The sequence below is a fragment of the Macadamia integrifolia genome, chromosome 10, assembly GCF_013358625.1.
Source record: "Macadamia integrifolia cultivar HAES 741 chromosome 10, SCU_Mint_v3, whole genome shotgun sequence".
NCBI classification, from domain to species: Eukaryota; Viridiplantae; Streptophyta; class Magnoliopsida; order Proteales; family Proteaceae; genus Macadamia; species Macadamia integrifolia.
Genome location: NC_056566.1, coordinates 1453556 through 1464630, shown reverse-complemented (window position 1 = coordinate 1464630; position 11075 = coordinate 1453556). Strand labels below are relative to the sequence as shown.

Here is an 11075-nt window from a genome sequence, read left to right as displayed (position 1 = left end):
ACCCCCCCCCCTCCTTCCCTTTGTATTGTTCTTTCTTCTTGGGTAAATATATATTTTATTCATCAAAAAAAAAAAAAAAAAAAAGGTGCTAATGTACCCTCACATAATAATCCTACGAATCTTTTCTAAATTTTTATGATAAGAAAGAATTTGTTCGAGAGCATGGCTTCTATACCTAGACACAAACTAGCACACTCTTATGAAAGATAAAAATCTCACACATATTGATGTTTCCATATGCATTCTCATTGGGCCCGCACTAGTCCAAGTGTCGCAGACCCAGTCAGAAATTTTTTTTCCAATTTTTTTTTAGTAACATTATAATTTCACATAATTTCTTTCTTTACCTTGTTCATCAATAGTTTCAATGTATTCTTCCCTGTTCATAAAAATATGTTCTCAACCTTTTTTTTGCAGTACTTACTATATGAAATGATACGGAAGCATTGTAACCTAATTTCAATTACTTGTTTACATATAAATTCAATTTCTTAAAATAAATTGGTTTTAGAATAAATCAAAAAGTAATTTCAAATCTTATTGCCAAAATGGAATTATAAAGCCATGGGAATCCATTAATCACATTTCATATGTCATTCAGAAACCATTTACAAAGTCATGAAATCGGCCACTCTCCCTAGTATCTCTTGAGGTTCTACCAAAAAAAAATGGTTTCTCTTGAGGTGGGACCCACAAAGGTAACGAACAAACCCTCTATACGGTAAGGGAATGTACAATTGATCGAAGATACGTTAAAACAAAATAAAATAAATAAAATAAACCTTTATAATACTTTTTTTTTAACTGAAAACATAAAAAGATGGGGAAAAAAAATTTTGAAAGACAACGTGACCCTTGCACCGAGACACATTGGAGAGCAAAATGCCCCTCATGAAAGGTGGAGATCCCTCCTCTATTGATTCCTCTACATGCACCCCCATTAGCCCATGCATTGACACACAACCGCGGTGCCTTTTAGGGAACTCTCTCCCTCACACTACAACAAATTGCATTTGTGGTGACGGAAAAAAACTGTCGCCAAAAATCACATTTCCATCGCCTATACTATCACCGACGGAACATATATCCATCGCCATTATGTCGCTAAAACGTCCATCGGCATGTTAGCGACGGAAAAATTGCTTTTGTCGAGCAATCTATATTACGCGACGGTTGCAAAATATCTGTCATTAATGTATTAATATAAGGTGACAGTATAAATTCGTTGCTAATATACATAATTAGACGACAGTTTAATTATCCTGTCGCTATTACTTTATCTTAGGCGATAGTTTAATTATCCCGTAGCTATTACGTTATCTTAGGCCACAACTTTTTACCCGTCATTAATGTATTTAAATACAGCGACAATATATTTTTTCGTCGTTAGTAATAGTATCTTAGGCGACAGATTTCGTAACTTCCATCACCAAAAACTGATTTTTTATATAACATAAATTGTTTTAAAAGTCATTTTTTTTTTTTACCTGTAACTACATTCATACACTTCTCATTTCACAAAAAAGCGCATCCATCTAGAATTCAATACTTTTTTTTACCTGTAATTACATTCATACATTGCTCATTTCACAAAAATACACATCCATCTAGAATTCAATACCTTCATGTAAATTAAAAGTGTACTATAATATTCAAAAAATTCATCGTCTTTCATCATACTTTCAATAGGTCAATACATATACTTCATTCAATTGTTCACCACTTCGACGATTCACCAATACCAAAAAAAAAAAAAACAAAACTACATTGTTGTTGTTGTCCACATTGCAATGTCATCTTTTGCAATTCCACCTCTCTTAATTAGCCTGAACTTTGAAACTTCTACTGAACTTCATTGCACCTGACAAAAATAAATGAGAACAAAAATGAAAATCCCCATAGCTTCTTACGTGATTTGTACTTGAAAGAAACAAATACGAGTAACAAAACTATGTCTTTGTGTTTTGATGGTCTAGGTTGTGATATCATTTAAAGGTAAGTTGGGGTAACTGCAAGGGATTTATCACAATTACCAAAATGAAGAACCAACGAATTTCTTTGTCACAGTATTAAGGCACAGTTGTCTCACCTGTATCAGAAATGCCATTTCTATTACCGGATTGTTTAGGTATCCAAGAACAAGACTAACCACACCTCTTGCAACTGTGGATGAGCCAATGTCGATCCCAAGCTAAGATATCATTCCACTTGAAAGATTAATATATTATCACACTAATATGCATGCTATTAATGCAACATGCCCAATATGAAACAAACTCATTTCCAAACCAGGACGACCTCAAACCATCATCTAAAAAAAAAGGAAAAAGGAATCCCCCAAATTCTGTAATCAATATGTAGAAACGCAACCCTAAAACGATGCAGAAGATAATGAAAAAACAAAACAAACAATGCACACAGATTTTACGAGGTTCGGCAAGGTTGCCTACGTCCCCGGTGAGATGAGATCCTGCTTCACTATCAATGGAGAATAGGGTTACAGCACTCTTCCTCACACCTCTCCGTATTGCTTGCATTACAGAGAAAGAAACCCTCGCTACAAATATATAGCGAAAAAACCCTAATCCGGATTAAACTACAATTGCCCTCAAATAAAAAATTCGAGCAGGGGGTTGCGCCTCCCTACACCCCTTGCTATGCAGGGGGCCTCCTGCCCCCCTTGCAACCCCCACGGCCCGCTAACCGGCTAGCGGGACCGCCGTCCTGCCTGTCTAGGTGCTGCACCAGTACTTCCTGGATTAAACTGCGACGGAATACAAGACATCATACACCAACAATCTCCACCTTGGCTTGAATTCTGTCGAGCCTCCTGTAAAGATAACTTGTAGACGTCTTCATCATTGTACCTCATTTGAGGTACAAACCCGCACCTGTTTGGTGCGTCCCTCATCTTCAACAATGAGTAATATTAATCAAGTCCAAACAGGACTCGAACTTCTCTGTAGTAACTGGCTTTGTAAACATATTTGCAGGATTGAGATATGTATGAATTTTTCTCAAGTGAATACTGCCTTCTGACACAAGCTCCCTGATCTTATGAAATCTCACATCAATATGCTTTGTCCTTGCATGAAACACCTGATTCTTTGCAAGATGTATGGCACTCTGACTGTCACAATGTAACACTGTACCTCCTTGCTCCAACCCCAACTCACTAACCAGTCCAGCCAACCAGACTTCTTCCTTGGCAGCCTCAACTGTTGCCATGTACTCTGCCTCTGTAGTGGACAATGCAATTGTAGACTGAAGCATCACCCTCCATGATATAGGTCCACCAGCTAATGTAAACACATACCCTGTAGTAGACCTCCTCTTGTCTAAATCACCAGCATAGTCAGAATCAACATAACCTGCCAATTCTATAGAGCTTCCCTTGCCACTGAACATAACACCTATATCTTTAGTCTTGCTCAAATATCTGAAGATCCAATTAATTGCATTCCAATGCTCCTTCTCTGGATTACTCATGTATCTGCTAACAACACTGACTGCATGAGACAAATCCGACCTGCTACAAACCATAACATACATGAGACTCCCAACTGCGCTAGCATAAGGGACTTGAGACATCTGCTCTACATCCTCATGTGTTGTAGGGCATTCTCTTTCAAATAACTTGAAGTGGCCAGCTAACGGAGTGCTAACCGGCTTAGCATTTTCTATATTGAAACGCTCTAGCACCTTTTCAATATACCTCTTCTGAGTTACCCAAAGTTTACCTGCATTTCTATCTCTAAGGATTTCCATGCCAAGGATCTTCTTAGCGGCACCAAGATCCTTTATCTCAAATTCAGCACTCAACAAAGACTTCAAAGAGATTATATCATGTTTGTTCTTTGCAGCAATGAGCATGTCATCAACATAAAGCATCAACAAAATAATAGAATTATCACTTGACACTTTATAATAAATACAACTATCATCCTCACTTCTTGTGTAGCCAATCTTCATCATGTGAGAATCAAAGCGCTTGTACCACTGCCTAGGAGATTTCTTAAGGCCATAAAGCGACCTCTTAAGCAGACAAACATGGTCTTCCTTTCCCTGCACCTTGAAACCTTCAGGCTACTCCATATAAATCTGTTCCTCCAAGTCACCATGAAGAAATGCAGTTTTCACATCAAGTTGTAAGCTCTAAATCATACATGGCCACCAAAGCAAGTAATAACCTGATCGAAGTGTGTTTCACCACCGGAGAGAATATTTCATTGTAGTCTATCCCCTCCTTCTGTGCATAGCCCTAGGCTACAAGTCTGGCCTTATACCTTTCATGCTCCTTCTCAGATGCTGCTTCTTTCTTACGAAAGACCCATTTACACCCAATGATTTTTCTTCCCTTGGGTTTTTCCACAATCTCCCAAGTCTTGTTCTTCTGTAGAGATTCCATTTCCTCCATCATAGCTGTCACCCATTTATCATGTTGTGCATCACTCAAAGCATCATGGTAGGAAGATGGACCACTTATACCTACAGTGAGGGCATAGGCAACCATGTCCTCAAACCCGTATCTCATAGGTGCTTTGTGAGTGCGCTTCCCTTTACCCTTTGCCACAGTATAGGGAACTTCTACTGCTTCCTGTTGTCCTGGTAAGTCACTTGATGACTCATTCTCTCTTGTTGTTTCTAACTCACCTAACTCCACCTGCACAGTAGAACCTTCTTTATTTTTATCAACTGCTTGTGAATTGTAATTTGACTTCACTATATGAGACTCATCAAACACAACGTCTCTGCTAACCACAACTTTCTGTGAACTTGTATCCCACAACTTGAATCCCTTTACACCTTTCTTAAAACCAAGAAAGATACATTGCTTAGACTTTGAGTCTAACTTGGAACGCTGCTCACTCTCAACATGCGCATAGGCTGGACAACCAAATATTTTTAGAATAGAATAATCTACTGGTTTTCCTGTCCATACATCTTTAGGAATTTTACAATCAATCGCCTTTGATGGAAACCTATTGATGAGGAAACATACCATGTTCACTACTTCTGCCCAAAATCTCTTGCTCAACCCTACATTCAGCCTCATACTCCGAGCTCTTTCTAAAAGTGTTCTGTTCATCCTTTCAGCTACACCATTTTGTTGTGGTGTCTTTGGAATCGTGAAGTGACGTGTAATCCCTTCAGCTTTGCACAATTCTAGAAACGGATTGTATGTGTACTTTCCTCCATTATCTGTTCTCAAGTATTTAATTTTCTTTCCTGTCTTCCTTTCTACCTTAGCCTTCCATTCCTTAAATTTAGTGAACACCTCGCTTTTATGCTTCATGAAGTAGATTCAGACTTTCCTTGAGTAATCATCAACAAAGGTCACGAAGTATTCTGTCCCACCTTTAGATTTTATTGTTGAAGGACCCCATACATCGCTGTGTACAATCAAGCACCCCTTTACTCTTATGTTTTGCAGTTTTAAAACTAACCTTGCATTGTTTTCCGAACACACAATACTTGCAGAAGTTCAGTTTACAAGTTTTTACTCCCTTCAACATTTTCCTTTTATGAAGCTCCATCAATCCTCTTTCTCCCATATGCCCTAACCGCATATACCACAAATAGGTATCATCTGTATCAAATACTGCATCTGTAGTCACAGATGCTCCACCTATAACTGTGCTCCCTATGAGTCTGTATAGGTTTCCTACTAACTATCCCTTCATGACAACCATTACACCCTTAATAACTTTGAGAACTCCACCTTCTCCTATGTACTTGCAACCATTTGAGTCAAGTGCCCCCAAAGATATTAAGTTTTTCCTTAATTCTGGTACATGTCTCACATCTGCTAAGGTTCTCACTATCCCATCAAACATCTTGATTTTGATAGTGCCTATTCCAATGGTCTTGCATATGGCATCATTCCCCATTAGGACAGACCCACCATTATATGGTTGATATGTATCAAACCAATCCTTATGTGGACACATGTGATATGAACATCCAGAATCTAAAATCCAAGAATCAGAAGGTCGATTCTTACCGGATGATAAAGAGAGTACATCTCCATCATCTCCATCTGAACTGTCAGCCACGCTAGCTTCCTCAGATGCCTTATCTACACCTTTCTTCTTTAAGTCCGCCTTCCTCTTCAAGCACTCTCTCTTCAGATGACCTTCCTTCTTGCAATAGTAACAAGAGACCTTTGTCTTTGCCCCTTTTGATTTCGATCGACTCTTCACAGATCTCTTCTGATTTGATCTTCCTCTTTCCTGCTCCTTGTCACCTCCGAAAAAACCTTCCCCTTGAGATTTCGTACTACTGGCCTTCTTCCTTGTATCATTGGACATGAGGGCAGCTGCGACTTCATCCATCTCAAGGGTCTCCTTCTCGTACAAGAGAGTCGTTACTAGGTGATCATATGATTCTGGAAGCGACGACAGCAATAGTAACGCCTTGTCTTCATCCTCGATCTTAACCTCCAGGTTTGCAAGTTTACTTATGATCTGATTAAACATGTTAAGATGCTCTAATAGATCCATACCTTCCTCCATCTGTAGAGAATACAATTGCTTCTTCACGAACAACTTGTTCGTTAAGGACTTCGTCATGTAGATGCTTTCAAGTTTCGCCCATAACTGCAGTGCAGATTCGATACCCACAACATATTATAGGGCATCATCAAAAAGATTTAATCGAATAGCACTTACCGCCTTTTCCTCCATCTCTTCCCAATCTTCGTCAGTAATTTTTACACGTTTCTTCGACTTCCCCAACAACGTTTTCGCCAAACCCTGCTGTATCAGAAGATCCTTCATCCTTTGACTCCAGAGGGTGAAATTGTTCTTCCCATTAAACCTCTCGATGTCATACTTGACATTCGATCCCTTCCCTACCATCGTGATTGTAAACCCTAGAAAACGGAAACCTAGAGCTCTGATACCAATTTGTAGAAACGCAACCCTAAAACGATGCAGAAGATAATGAAAAAACAAAACAAACAATACACACGGATTTTACGAGGTTCGGCAAGGTTGCCTACATCCCCGGTGAGATGAGATCCTGCTTCACTATCAATGGAGAATAGGGTTACAGCACTCTTCCTCACATAAAAACTCTAATCCGGATTAAACTACAATTGCCCTCAAATAAAAAATTCGAGCGGGGGGGGGCACACCCCCTGCTATGCAGGGGGCCTCCTGCCCCCTTGCAACCCCCACGGCCCGTTAACCGGCTAGCGGGACCGCCATCCTGCCTGTCTCGGTGCTGCACCAGTACTCCCTGGATTAAACTGCAACGGAATACAAGACATCATACACCAACATAATAGGCCCAAGTCTTATCATAAAAAATGTTGGTTTGCATGGCATGCATAACAAGTACTGTTTGAAAGAAAAATGGCAATCCCAAGTCCATGGCCTATCAATGCAGAGGTTTGTGTGATTTTACCTCCAAATAGTTCTTCCCCCAAAAATAGTTTATTTCAAGAGCTTGACCAACCAGGATGGCTTTCTTTCCAACACTTTGCTTTACTACCCAGGAGCTCTAGAGGAGGGGGAAAAACCCATAATTAGCAGTTAGCACTCTTTGTAGTTGTAAGCTGCACACTCATTGTTGTTGTAAGAATGTTTGTCCTAAGAAAAAAAAAATTGAAAATATTTTCCATAAAACTAAAGTTAAATTATACCTATATAAATAATCCTCAATGATATGGATGAAAAAAAATAAAATATGAAGCAGCTTTTGTTTTACTAACTTTATAGGAAATGCAATATAATTTATTCAATTAACTCCATAATTTAGATAAAATTATCAAAAATTAACCTGTAACTAATTAAATAATTTTTGGAAGATATTTTCAATGTTTTACATGAAAAAATGGATCCAAACTCATGAGATTCCATCTCCTGAATTTTTCATCTAGTGATCTAGGTCTGTACCCTTGCAATACAAACTCCCTATCAACCAGAAGTCAAGTTATAATTACATTATTAAAAAACCTTATGAATTCCCTACCACAATTTTTTCTGTGTATGTGTTAGGTGAGCATGTCTGTTACTGTATTTCTTACCAAAGGGTGAAGGGGAGAGAGCACAATGTTCTACTTTGCATCTCTTGAACAGACAGATAATAAGCATATGCAGTAATAAAATAGAAAAAAAAAAAAATATATATATATATATATATATCTTTTTAGTAAGCATAATTATGTTCAATCACATCTGTGGGTCACAAACAAATTTAATTTGCTCCTCATACTAACCTTGGAAATGTATGGTATGAGCTTAAACCTTGAGTTCCTATATGAATCGTCTCCTTTGATAAAGCTATCGAGCAAGGGACTTGATGGAGAACCCTTAGAGAAGGGAGGGGAAATCAGAGTTGAGAGGGGAAAAGGAGGATCACACTCACACACTCATTCAATAATCAAATTGCTCTCTAAATCTTCAATCGATTACAACCAATATATAGAAAAATAGGAACATGAAATTAGAAACTTAATTGAAATGGAAATTAGCCTAAACTAGGAAACAACTATAAAAAGGAAACCAAATCAAGGAAATAAATCCTACTCCTACGTTCAAGTCTGGAAAATAAAAGCATGAAATAAAATACTAAGTAAACTACTAATTTTATTTCCAACCCTTGTTGGACCAAAACCCTGGGCTGGACCGATTCTTTTTGGCTCTTGGCTTCCAAAGCCGGTCATGCTGGTCCAACCAAGAAAGGGCAGTCGTATCTGCATCAACTCTCCTCCTCTGAAAAGAACTCAACTTCGTCGAGTTAGGGAAAGGACCGAGGAGACCGTCTGAAGGAATACGCTGAATGAGGAACGATCCCACCATCTTCTTGAGCTTAATTTCAGGGAGATCTTTGGCAGGATGAAACTTCATAGTCTTGTTGGCATGCTTGAAGGCATAGGTATTGGCATAACCACAATGCTGTACTTTCTTATCAAACAACCAAGGTCGACCAAGAAGGATATGGCACACCTTCAGAGGGAGGACATCACATTGGACTGTATCCTTAAATCCACCAATAGAATATGTGACCAAACACTTATCTGTGATTTTGAGATTAGTGTTGTTCACCCAAGCAACCTTGTAAGGATTAGGATGTGGTTATGTATTCAATCCCAGCTTACGAACAGTATTTTTAGAGACAACATTAGTGCAACTACCTCCATCAATGACCAAGGTTAGCAACTGATCATTGCACTTCACACGAGTCTGAAAAATACTACTGCGGCGCCAATCTTCATTTTCAGTGGCCTTCTGAGTGGTCAACACATGACGAATGACATAAAAAGGATGTTGGTCATCGTCACTGAGAGTGTCATTGACTTCACCTGTTGCACGCTCTTTTCTTAAATCAACTGTGTCAGAACCAAGTTGCTCTTCGGGAATATACGGTATAGGAGAATCCTTATCAATAAAAACAACCAAACGGATGGGACATTGGGCACTGATATGTCCAAATCCATGGCATGAGTAGCACCGAACTATAAATTTTGAAGAATCAAAAGATTTATCTGAACCACGACGAGGGGGTGAGTATGGGCGAGTAGGTCGTGAAGATGACATTTCAAAAACATGTCGAGGTGGAGAATATGGCCGACTAGGTCGTGAAGAAGCCAGAGATGTAGCACTTGCCTGTGGCTTGCTAGATGACCTCTCTTGTGTAGGAGACTGTTGCCAAACGGAACTAGTTTCTACAAAAATTTTTCCGATTGTATGGGCGTTTCAGACTTTCCTCAACCTGATATGCTACTTGTACGGTGTCTTTCATGGTAGGTAGTCGACTAGATGCAAGGGCAGCACTAAGTTGAGGGTGCAAACCATTGCGAAATTGGGCCACTAAGACTTCTTCATCCCACTCAAAGTCAAAACAAGTGGCCAAATAATAAAATCTAGCAACATACTCCTCAACGGTCAAATTCTCTTGTTTCAACTGTGCAAATCTGAGATGCATGCGTTGCTTGTAATCAGAAGGCAAGAATCGCCGATTCATGACTTCATACATTTCAGCCCAAGTATTGACCAAACCAAAGCCTTGGGTTCGGTTCTGTTGTTGTCGCTTGATCCACCAGACTCGAGCCGTGCCTTTCAGTTTGGCCTCTGCAAATAGGATCTTTTGAGTCTTAGTCAACCCGTACCATCTGAAGAATGTATCTAAACTGTGAATCCAGTCAAGGTACAATTCTGGATTATTGTCTCTATAAAAATCAAGGACATCCAGTTTTGCTGCTCTTTCTGCTCCATCATCATGTCTACCAGTCCCATATGGTGGTGGAGGTGGTGGTGGTGGTGTATGATGTGGTGGTGGTGGTGGTGTTCCCGGCAGATCCTGTGGGGTGGTGTTGGAGGAATCCCCAGACTGAATGGGACTCTTTCCTTTATCTGCTGCCACCAAACGATCAATAGAAACTTGCATAGATTCCACCATTGTTTTTAGGGACGTGACCATGTTAGTGAGAGCATCAAATTTTGTATCAGTTTCTCCTTTATAAGAATTCAGCTGTTGAACAACTTCACTATTGGCTACCATGGTGATGAGTAACAAAATAGCACTCAAAGAATAATGGTAAAATAGTAAATAACTGGAGGCTTAAAGGGCAGGGACAGAATGGGATTTTTTTTTTTTTTTAGTTCAAACTAAACCACAAAAAGGTATATCAATCACGTGTGGGATAGGGGTTTGATTTGGAAATAAAAATATATGGGACAAAAAGGGGAATAAAGGAGAAAGGGAGGGGTATTTCTGGCAAGTCAAAAGAATTTAAAATAAAATCAGGAAGAAAATAAGATTGTGGGTTGGGGTTTCACCGACAAACAGGTAGGATCTCCTTCTTGGAGACGGAACCAGAGGAGAAAGGCAGAAGCCCAAATCGAACCAGGTATGTTCCTCTCTCTATCTCTTCTTCTTCGTCTTTTTCTTTTCGTCTCTGCTCCTTCTCTTCTGTTCTTCTTCTTCGTCGACTCTCTCCTCTTCTTTTTCTTCTTCTTTTTGTCTCTGCTCCTTCTCTTCTGTTCTTCTTCTTCTTTGACTCTCTCCTCTTCTTTTTCTTCTTCTTTCTTCTCTCCTTCTGTTCTTCTCGATTCTTTTTTTTTTTT

The 11075-nt window shown here is 39.2% G+C and overlaps 1 long non-coding RNA gene across 2 annotated transcripts; it reads right to left on the bottom strand.

Annotated features, from left to right (window-relative positions):
• Nucleotides 1-1536: 1536 nt before the first annotated feature.
• LOC122090985 lies at nt 1537-8239 on the bottom strand. Of its 2 annotated transcripts, none has more exons than XR_006143782.1 (3): nt 8225-8239; nt 2090-2191; nt 1537-1861 (listed from the first exon to the last, which is right to left on the bottom strand). It is a non-coding gene; the product is annotated as an uncharacterized LOC122090985 (long non-coding RNA). The 2 variants fall into 2 exon arrangements; XR_006143781.1 differs by lacking the exon at nt 8225-8239 and adding an exon at nt 7411-7868.
• Nucleotides 8240-11075: the final 2836 nt, after the last annotated feature.